This window comes from Lycium barbarum, chromosome 4 (assembly GCF_019175385.1).
Source record: "Lycium barbarum isolate Lr01 chromosome 4, ASM1917538v2, whole genome shotgun sequence".
Classification (NCBI taxonomy): Eukaryota; Viridiplantae; Streptophyta; class Magnoliopsida; order Solanales; family Solanaceae; genus Lycium; species Lycium barbarum.
In genome coordinates this window covers 144,340,732-144,352,198 of record NC_083340.1, presented here as the reverse complement: position 1 = coordinate 144,352,198, position 11,467 = coordinate 144,340,732, and the positions used below count along the sequence as shown (strand labels likewise).

Here is an 11,467-nt window from a genome sequence, read left to right as displayed (position 1 = left end):
TCTCAATAGATTGGCACCCAGTTTGGATATGAACAGACAGTGGCCACAACTATACCAAATAGTGTAACTCCTCAGACCCCTCTCTTGTAATTACTCAAGTTCTTTGGCACAAACCTTGTCAAGGAACTACCAAAGTAAATACTGATGGTAGCTATAACCCCTCTAATAGTAAGGCTGGCACAAGAGGCATTGTAAGGGACTCAAATGGGAGCATTATAATAGCCTTCTCCATAGCTGTACAGTGCAATAGTAACAATGCTGCTGAAGCCTTAGCTGCTGAGTTTGGTGGGAAATGGTGTACAATTCAAGGATACATTAATTTCTCAGTTGAACTTGATTCTCAAGTAATTGCTTACATGCTCAAGGCAAGGGACACAAACAATCTAAAACTGGAGGTGATCATTGCCAGAACCATCAAAGTACTGGAGAACAACAATGTCGCATTCCTTCACAACTTTAGAGAAGGAAACCAAGTTGCAGATTATTTGGCTAAGCTTGCTGCTAAGTGATAACATTAACCACAACAAGATGTTTTTCTTTGTTGATCAACTCCCTAATGTATCTAAAGGGCCTTTTCAACTAGACAAATGGCAAATGCCAAGTCTAAGGACTAGATATCACAAGTCTAATTTTAGAGTTAGTTAATTGTATAGTCTCTTTTGCTACGATGAAGGAATATGTCCTCTGGGTATACCTTCTTTTTTGGGGTGATTGAATCACCAGTGGTATACTACATAGAGGTATGGTCTAGCCCTCCTCTTTTTATATCAATACAACTCTACCCTGCATTGCTGGGTAAGCTTTATTAAAAAAACTAAAAAAAAAAAGGTTTGGAAAACCAATATATATATATATATAAACAATCATATTTCAACGCAACTTAAACGAAATAGGCCTAGTGAACTAAATACAAACAATCAAATTTTAACTTAAAAGAATAAAGTACATGTATAAGATCCACTCAGCAAGGATCTCAAAACAACAAAAAAGGAATTAATAAAAGAACAAACAGAAAGCAAAATGTTGAAGCTCAAAGGGAGTACATTGAAGAATTTATTTCCAATAAGAAAATGGAAAATCGCAGCTTTCACTTTGATATGTCCTTCTAGTTTTGTGGCAATAAGCATTCAGTAGGCATAACTCCCTTGAATCTCGTAACATCTTTGCAATAATCATAGATCATATACTTGCTCCTAATTGAGCTCATTTGACCAAACTTATCAGCACTCAATTTATTGTATAAAGGAGAATTCCACCAATTGGATTTTGTTGGAATAGCACATTGAACAATACTTAATGGTCCATTCCAATAACAAGCTTTTGGCCTGAACTTTCTATAAGTTGCAGTAAATGGTGCACTATTCCAATCAATTTTCACAAGGCCACCTCTAGTTGCCCAGCTATCAGCATTCCGAAGGCTAGTGTAGACTTCATTCCTTGTTGGTTTGGGAATGGAATTCCTTGGAGTTGGTAGTTTCTAAAGACTCTAATTGGAATACCATCAATGTACCACCTGAAAACCATAAGAAGTATCACATCAAATATCAAGAAAGTGTTTAGTTTTGTAAATTGTGTTTGGTATGATAGGAGTCATTTACGGGAAAAAAAATCTGAAAAAGATTTTGAAAAAATATTTTTTGTTGTTTGGTAGGAGAGTGGATATATCCGGAATGAAGCATTTACTATAAAAGATAATTATACAGTAATAATATTACTCCCCATGTCTTGATTTATGTGACTGTGTTTGACTGGACTAGGAGTTGAACAAAGAAATTAAAGAATTTTTTTTGTAACTAGTGGTCTAAAACAAGCAACAATCATTTCTGTGCCTGCAAATCATCTCATTAAGAATAAAATGAGAAGATTAAAGTTAAATTATTTTAAATAAGAAAGTATGATGTTCTTTTTGGAGTAAATTAAAAAGGAAAGTACGATACATAAATTGGAACAGATGAAATATATATTATTATTATTATAGTAGCAGATCAGATAGTTTTTTGGTGAAGTTAAGAGTTGGTTAAAGCAGTGATATGAAGTTAAGAGTTGAGATAATTGTAATGGAAGACGAATTCCACCAAAAAGTGTCATTTTCTTTCTTAGCTGAAAAATATTTTCCTCAAAAATTATCTTTCGACAATCAAACACAAGAAACTGACTTATTTTTTTGGAGAATATATTTCAAAATACATTCTCCGTCATACCAAACACCGATTATGGATAGATAATGAATGTGAAGAGAGTTGATAGATAAGATGACTTTCATATAATGGAAAGAAGTTATCTGAAAAGATCGACTTACACAACAACATTTGGATTCCAATGAACTGAAAAAATCAGCAGTTGGATCAAACCAAGGATAGAATTGTTGTTCCCTGTTTTCAACACCTTGGGTATAAATGTTTGTGTGTATAATTTAAGGTTGTCCTGATATATTTCCTAGAAACTCGAAATCGATTTCATCATGCTTGTCACTGGTAGAAGATAGCTGCCACGATAAATTAAAACAAACATCATTAGTATATAAATAATTCGTTCACGTCTTGTTAGATGTACATTGTCAGTGTAGAAAATTAGAACTCTATTGATTTTGTTACAGAATTTAAACATCATGAATATTGTACATGTGTATACATAGTATGTTGTGACAGTTCCAGCAGAGTTGTTAGGTACCAACTTGATAAGCATTTCAAAGCTACCAAAGAGAAATGATCTTTTTGATTGTGCACCAGACCCTGAAGTTGAAACCAGAACAATTAGTATTGTCAACCCAAATTGTTACACCCCGTATCTTGGAACTAAGGTTAGACTCATATCATTAGAGTTTTAGTGAAAAAACTGAAGGTTTGAACGTTTTGCGAAAATGGTTGATAGGCCTACTTCGGGCAGCGATAACTCCTTGATTAGTTAGGAATTTAGGAAAGTACTGTTGACACCCAATTTTGCCCCGCCTCTCTTCCAAAATACCTATTTATGTTTCTAACATTTTATGGAAAATTAAAAAATACATATATTATATTTTACTATAATTATTAGCCTTTTATCAAAGCTGGTGTTTCATTATTATATTACAGTTACTAATTATTATTATTATTATTATTATTATTATTATTTTATTATTATTTATTTATTATTATTATTATAGTTCACAACTTTTATCATTTCAGTATTTTACCAGCTTACGCACACGCATTTCATTTATCTTTGCACGATTGAATAATAGTATTTATTTCACTGAGGATTTTCGGAATATTATTGCACGGCTATTACAATGCCGTTCTTTATCTGAGAATTAATGATTGCGTATTGAGCAATATTTTAATATAAGTTATTTCAACAGGACCTTTGTTTAAATTTAGAAGCCAAACTATTTCGTGCACTTAGTCCGTATTTTTTTTTTGACTTATCAAATCCCGAATCAAAGTCCAATCAATTCATAAATATTTTTTTAACCAGCCTATATTTTTTACCTAAATTTCTAGACCAATCCGTGTTTTAATTCGCTAGCCCGTTCTTTTAATACCCGGTCTAAAAATTGACCCAGTCCATTTATGGACTGGGTCCGACCCATTTTCAAGAGAAATAAGGGAAACCCTAAAAAGGGTTCCCCTTCATTTCTTCTTCGTTTCTTTTCGCCTCTTTCGCTCCTCCATCACCGCCGCACTTCCACCTTTCCCTTCCACCGCCGCTTCACCTCCCTCGCCTTCCTCTCATCGCCACCCCCACTTCCGCCGCACCTCCCCTCCCCTTTTCCCCATCACACCTCCACTACATCACGTTACCCTCCACTGCCACCCCACGCCGCTGTCCTCGCCACTTCACCTTGTCTCCACCCACGCCTCTGACTACACCCCGTGACCTCACTTGCTTCTTCATCTCCACTTACCCCTGTCCCCCCACGCTCCTCTGTCACCCCACTTCGTCTGTTCCCCTCACGCTCCTCTCTCTCTTCTTCACACGAAAAACCCTGACAATCCCCTATAAATAATCGTTTTCCAGTCGCAGTAATGGGAGGATTTTTGGATTCACAAAGTTTCCCAAGAACAAATTTTTTTTAGCTGCAGAAATCCCCTAAAGTTTTGAGCTTCTTTTAATCGCTTCAAATTCCCGTCTAAAATTATCAAATCTTCATCAATTTTTTTTTTATATCGTTGGGATATTCATTCGAAAACAAAAGATTATTCTGATTCCTTTTTGTTTCCCGCAACTGATTCGAGTCCGAGTAAATTTGAAACCAGAGTCTCAAGTGTTTCGAGGTGAATCGAAGACCCCCGTACCCACTTCGCTGCACCCGGAGAAGGTAATTCCCCTTTTCTATTTGTTTTCGCATCCTTCAGTTGCTATTCTATATGCTGTTTGGTTAGAGTTGATTAGCTCAGTTAAATGGATAAGTCTGTTTGTATGCGGACATTAGTTCGGATTTAATCAATCCTGCATGATGGTTTACTCGCCAAGTTAGTTCTTTTTATGCCAGTAGATATGTTGGGCACAGTAGTTTGATTTTAGTTGGTTCAAAATGTGTGAGCTGTGTTCTTCCTATCTAATTCAAGTTGCTTTAACCATTTTCGCATATGAAAGCTTAATATGTGTGAACCTGTTCATGTTTGTCGGCATAAAAATTTTCTCTTCTTCTAATACTTTAGTTTCAGTTTGATAATAGAATTTGTCTAGGCATCTCGGCTTGACCCAGTTTTCATGGCCCTATAGACTACTTTAACCTGATCCTCTATACTCGACCTACCTGCAACAGTTAGCTATATTAAAGTTGAATTGGTTGATTAGTATAGTATGTTAGATCAAATGCCTTAAGTGTCCTTTAGATCGGTATTATATTCAGTAAGCATTCCATGTTGATTAATTTTGGTTATCATAACAAGGTTGGTCATTCCATAATGAAGATTAGATATTTCAAACTATGTTGGCAGAACCTGCATTAGTTTGGTAATATTTTGTTAGTAGGTGCAATATTGTGGTTTATGATTTTACTATTTGATTCAATTGTATGCAATCACATTCATCTGTTGGTATAGTTAAATGATTTTATGTTAATATAAGTATATATATGGTTAGCTTTGCTGGTTTAGAATGATGTTTGCTTTAGTCCAAGGTCAGTAAATTTCATGTTTTCATCTTTCAGCTCTGGTATGCAGTGTGTTTCCATGCTTACTTCATCAGGATGTATTTAAATGCTTGCATGATGTAGCTTCACTATCTTACTTAGTTGTTTGCTTTCATTGTGTTTGGTTCAGTTTGGAGACATGTTTGATGAATGTTCTTGAATGATATTCAGTTTGCATTATACTTTAGTAATCCTGTTAGTTTAAACATATTTGAGAGCATCATGCAACCTGGCCATGTTAAGCATGTATCTTGTGTTGGTTGAATAATCTAACGTAGAGTCTCGATATGTTAAGTCTTGAATCTGGCTGCAAATATGTTTTAGTCTAGTTTGATTATCATCTGTTTGAATATCGGTTCTATTGGTCTATTATTATGGTAGATATAATGTTATGACTGGTCTGATTAAGTATAGAAGTCGAATGCTTATCATGGTTTAATGTGTTTTTAACCCAAATTATCCTTCATGTTTCGAATAAGTCTATTGTTGTCCAATGTATACCTGAGTATATATCATTCCTTAAGTTTAATAAAGTGGAGCAGATCTGGTCCATCTCCTTATTTATTTTGGTCTCAGGTCTCTATGCAATCATGGTGTTTTTGTTATGTATTTAGTTAGATGGTTTGTTTTATATGGTAGCTAGTATGAATTGTTGTTTAGTCAGTTAATTTCTCCTCTTATATGACCGAGTTGCTGTAGTATACATAAGGTATATACTCATATATACATAGTATATTCAACTCTGCACATCTGTCCTAATATAGGTATAATGGTATATCAAACGTGTATTGGATGTATCGGCCTAGACACTTAGTTCTACTGTTAAGTGTTTGTCTTTTGGGAATTCCATTCTTTTTTATTAGGCCCCTGTCTAAAATGTTTGGAATATGGCTCTATTGGGCCTAAGTTCACTTGTTGATATGAAATAGATCATGTGGGCTGCAATGTTTTCTTTATTATTATCTTGTTTTGGGTTTGAACATTTTCTCTAAGTGTCCTTTTGCTGTGTCTTGTGCTAAATTCAAGATGTGTACTTAGTCCCTTTCTTTAAGCCTTAGTCTTTTTGTTATATACTAATCCTTCTCTTTCCATTTTTATGCATGACCATCGCATACGAGTCCCTCGGACTCGTCTTCTTCCGCATTCGAAGTTGGGCTAAAGCCCAACGAAATCCTCTCGAGTCATTATCCCAACGAAATCCTCTCGAGTCATTATTATTGGGCCTAAGCCCACACAGCAGTAGCAACAGTCCATAGCAGAAAGAAGAAGTATTGGGCCAAAGCCCAATAAACACGGACAGCGGCAACAGCCACAGCAGGCTAAATTATAGTTGGGCCAAAGCCCAACAGTAACATATTTGGAGCAGTCCAAAGAAGGGGCTCAACCCATTTCAATTTGATTTATCCCTCTATTTTATTATTTGTGCATTTAATTTGTATTGCATGACTAACGTTTTGTTTTCTTAATTTAGATGAACCTTAGTGAAGTTAGAGGGGTTTAGTCTTAATAATGGGTAATAAACCAATAGTTAATTACACAGGTTTCATCCTTATTTATTTTACGTTAAAATTATCTATAACGCTTATAACATTCATCTTTCATTAGAACAATTGATTTTTTTTTAAAATAGCATATTCAAGTAATGGGAAGCATATTTGTCTATTATAGACACTTCAAAACATCATTAATACTCAAATATGAACTCAAGTATATTTTTAACTCTTTAAGTTTGAATCAATCATATATATATATATATATTTGCTAAGCATAGTTAATAAAAAGTAATGAAGAGGATAAAGAAAACTTTCAATAGCTATTTTTGTATCTTGTTCCTAAAAATCAATGAATATCTCACCATTTGAATTATTTCAAGTATTTCGTGAAAACGTCGCATAAACTCGCATTTTTGTCTACTCATATATAAATTATCTTTTGCAAGTTTTATTGCTAAAAATAGCATTAGTATTCAAAATCATATCAACATTCATAAGTTTATTTTAAATGGCATTTGAAATTTCCTTTTATGCAAATCATCACGTTTTCTACAAATCGCATTCTAAATAACATTTTTATTTAAAGTTTTATCAATTTCTATCAATTTCGTTTTAAAAGGCATTTGAAATCTTCTTTTATACAAATTATTATATTTTCTTTAAATCTCATCTTAAGTGACATTCTTATATTTTTCTTAAAAATCTTAGCAACATTTTAAGCTTTATTTAAATAGCATCTAAAATCCTCTTTTATGCAAATTATCTTTTATAAGTTTTATTTCCAAATAGCATTTGATTTAAAGCCTTAGTAATATTTACGAGTTTATTTAAAATGGCATTCAAAGTCCTCTTTTATATGAATTTCCATCTTAATTAATTAACCTAAGTTTGGTCGGATAACCGTAAGTTAACGGATTCTAAAGGATGCCTAACCCCTTCCCTTTAGGATAATATAGAGCCCTTACCTAGAATCACACTGGTTAAGCAGAATAGGTTTAGTCTTAACTTTACCTTAGTTAACATTTAGGTGTCCTAATTCACCGTTAAATTAATTAGGTGGCGACTCCTTAAAACAAAATAATAGGAATCACCAATATGTCATACTCCTTAAATCGACCCGGTTAAAATGGGGTGTGACAAGTACCCTCAATGAAAGTTGTAGTATATAGAAATAGCTTTCTAACGATATAAGGACCAGTCCAATCAGAGATCGGCGCAAAGAGATATGATCGTGTCAAGATGGCTAATAGTAAAGTGCTTAAAATTCTATAGAATCGGCTAAGTTTTTGATACGTCTGCCTTCCAGTCAAATTTCGTGAAAATATGTTGGGAATTTGAGGAAACTTAATCATGAAAGTTGTAGCCCTTTGAAATATCTTTCCAACGGTATATTGTGGAGCCCAAACAGAGCTCTGTACAAGAAGTTATGTCCATTTTACCGAACACTGCATAGAACCGACACACGTCGCTTTTCAGGGCGCGTGCGCTGGCCCCGCGTCGCGTACCGATCGCACAAAAACCCCCTCTCTGAATATTGACCTGCAGGGGGTCGTGCGCTGCATGTGCGTCGCGGGCCCATCGCATAACAGGCCGGGTTTCGGGTCAAATTTCGGGATTTCGCATTTTAAGTTATATTTAAGCTTGGGGTTTATTTCCCTAACACCCCTAGTCACGAAAAATCACCCTAAAGTCAGAGGGAACAAGTCCCAAGCCTCAAGAACCCTCCAAGGTAAGTTTTATCATGATTCTAAGTTGAATTCAAGTCCCTAATCTCTTTCTAACTTGAGTAAACCCTTCTGATCAATAGAGTTGTGAGTGGAACATTATTGTTGGGCGTGGAAACCCTAGACCTCGAATTCAAGAGGATGGAACGTCAAAAAGGTAATGCTTCTACACTCTAATCATTCATAATAGTGAATTGATGAGTTCTTGGGAGAATAGTAAATGGGTTTAGTAAAGAGAATTACACGAACTATAGTAGGGTTTTGGATTGTTGACTTGAGATTGTTATAATGATATGGGTGATGGAGAATGATGTTAATTACACCAAATTGAGATTGTCGAATCAACTAGAAGTAATAGAATGGGAATTAGGTGAAGAAACACCATTAATGGAGATTGTGGAGCTTTATGCCCACTAAGTGTTTGATAAAATGCTTAGATGACCAAAACATGAATATTATTGCTAATATAGAATCCCTTTGACTTGTATTGATATAGATCAAAGTTGAAAGGGTTGATGAACATTGTATTACGCTCAAAGGCTGGAATTAAGGTATGTGAGGATAACTATCTACGTAGGGAATGTTCATGATTCTCCCTACGCCTCATTCTTCATACTTGTCAGTAATTTGATTCAGAATACAGTTTAGCCCAGTTTTATGATATGTTGTAGAACTGTTATCTTCTAGGGTTGCAGTTACAGAATTCGTTCATGGTTATCAATTTGAATATCATGAACTCAACACGTAATCTTAATAGAATTATGTATTGTTACCACATGAGTCTCAGTCTAGAAATTCAGTATGCTCAGAAACAGTCAGTGTTTTCAATTCAGTCCAGCATGTCTATTTCAGTTCAGCATTGTTCATTGTTGTTATGGTCTCAGTCCTTATTAATTAACCATAATTATACATATGTGATTTTGCCCGAGGGCACAGCACAGTCTTGTGTATACGTATACATGGCCGAGGCTATTGACGCACGCACTACTAGACCGAGGCCATAGCGTGCATTTATTATTGGGCCGAGGCCCCACATATACAAACACAGATAATACAGATGATTCAGATACAGAGCAGGGAGTATCCATATCTCTGCTTCCTTGCTATTACAGTTACAGTTATCAGTTTCAGTATTTTATTGCTTCAGTTGCTTTACATACCAGTACAATTCAAATGTGTTGATGTCCCCTTTTATTGATTGGGGGCCTGCATCTCGCGATGCAGGCAACGATATACAGGTTGACGACCCAGCTCTTTAGGAGTGCACGTATCAGCTACTGGTGAGCCCCAAATTTCTTCGGGGCGTTGTCAGCTATCCAGTTATTTCAGTTTATAGACAACTCTATTATTCAGTACTCTTAGAGGCTTCATAGACACAGTTCAGACAGTCAGATATTTGTTATGTTAGCCTTGTAGACAGTTATACTCAGTCGTTCAGTTGTTTTGGTTTAGCCATATTGGCTACTTTCAGATATGTTCAGATTGTCTAAGTATTTCCGTATTATGATATTTCAGTCAGACTTTTAGTTAATCATCATGTGTTAGTTTTATTTTATAAATTAGTTATGTTTTGGTATCACATGTTGATTCAGCCAGCCAGTTGGTTCGCTCGGTCACATGCAGTCAGGCACCGGGTGCCGTGTTACGTCCAGGCCCAAGTTCGGGGCGTGACACAAATAATTTAAATTCAGTAATATTTTGCTCAATCAAAATAGAAATGTCAATTTTTATTTTCCCTCTTTTCACTTTAGGCCGGCAGGTCCAGATTAGAATTTAAAGCGTGTTTTGTACGTTCAGCTGAATCAATTGTTTGTAGCTTAAACTATGCACAGAGATATATGCTTTTTTTAAACATGTACATATTAATAAGATCACGCTCATTCTAAATCAACCGACTCAAGATTCGGAATTCGCCTATATCTCGATTGGTTACAATGGAAGGCTACACAAGCAAGCAACTTTTATCTTGGAAAAGAATTAGGAGTAACAATTTGCTATCCCATCCAGCTTTTACGAGGCTTTGGGCGTTGCACATCATACATGAAAGATAACCAATGTAATTTACTTGTTGTGTCTATATATACTACTGGCAGACCTGCTAGGATCTACTATTGTTAGAAATTTTTTGGATAGCTTTCAACAACAACATATCCACTGAAATCCCACAAAGTGGGGTCTGGGGAGGGTAGAGTGTACGCAGACTTTACCCCTACCTTTTGGATGGCTTTGGTTCTTTTATACGTATCGGCTACGTACTTTGCTATAAATTCTCTAGCAACCCCGGTGTTTTGGTATCATGCATAATATACAAAATTATATCCTGCAGATTTATCAAGAACAAGTTGAAGATCATCGCCTTGCATTTTACAATGATGAGCACCCCAATTGACAAACATGCTACTTGAGATCTTTCCATTGACTAGAGATGAATGAAATGCAATTGTTGCAATGATCAAAACCAAGTAATTAAAAGCTATGAATTTGCCCATCTTTAATAAATTATGACACACTTTTTTTTCTTTGTTAGTCACCAATTGGAAATTGTACATTTTTCTCTTAGGATGTGGAGTCTTTATATAGCATATAATTGAAGTCCCTTTCAATTACTATGCAAACTTCTTTTATGTATTTTGTGCTGAACATCTCTGAGGATTGACATCTTAAACACCGAGTAGATGCAGTTGGCAATTGGTATCTGCTTACATGTATGTTGTATTGGTTATATCTCAAGGCAAAAAAAAAAAGAAAAAAGAAATACATAGTGAAGATAATTTGAAGTTTGATTTAGATATATCTCAAAATCAGGGACGACTTAACAAAACTGACCGCCTAAAGCTAAAATATATTAAAAGACCTCTTAAACTTATTCCATAAAATCCATATGATAATGAAACACAAAAGAAACCCCAATAATTTCTTCTAGTAGTAAGAGCGCAACACGTAATGTGTGGATTAGATGCACATTACAATTTCAAACTCTATTACAATCAAAAGCATGATATGTAAATGGAGAAGGGTAGAGGAACGAACATATTGTCCATCGAATTTTGAACATTGCCCTACTTGTCCTTGGGGATTTCTCAACTGGTTAAAAAAGATGAGATACAAATTTTCTGATAATTAAGACTATTAAA

At 35.1% G+C, this 11,467-nt stretch overlaps 1 pseudogene; it reads right to left on the bottom strand.

Annotated features, from left to right (window-relative positions):
- Nucleotides 1–900: 900 nt before the first annotated feature.
- Nucleotides 901–10,843, bottom strand: LOC132638776 (probable xyloglucan endotransglucosylase/hydrolase protein 26; annotated as a pseudogene).
- Nucleotides 10,844–11,467: the final 624 nt, after the last annotated feature.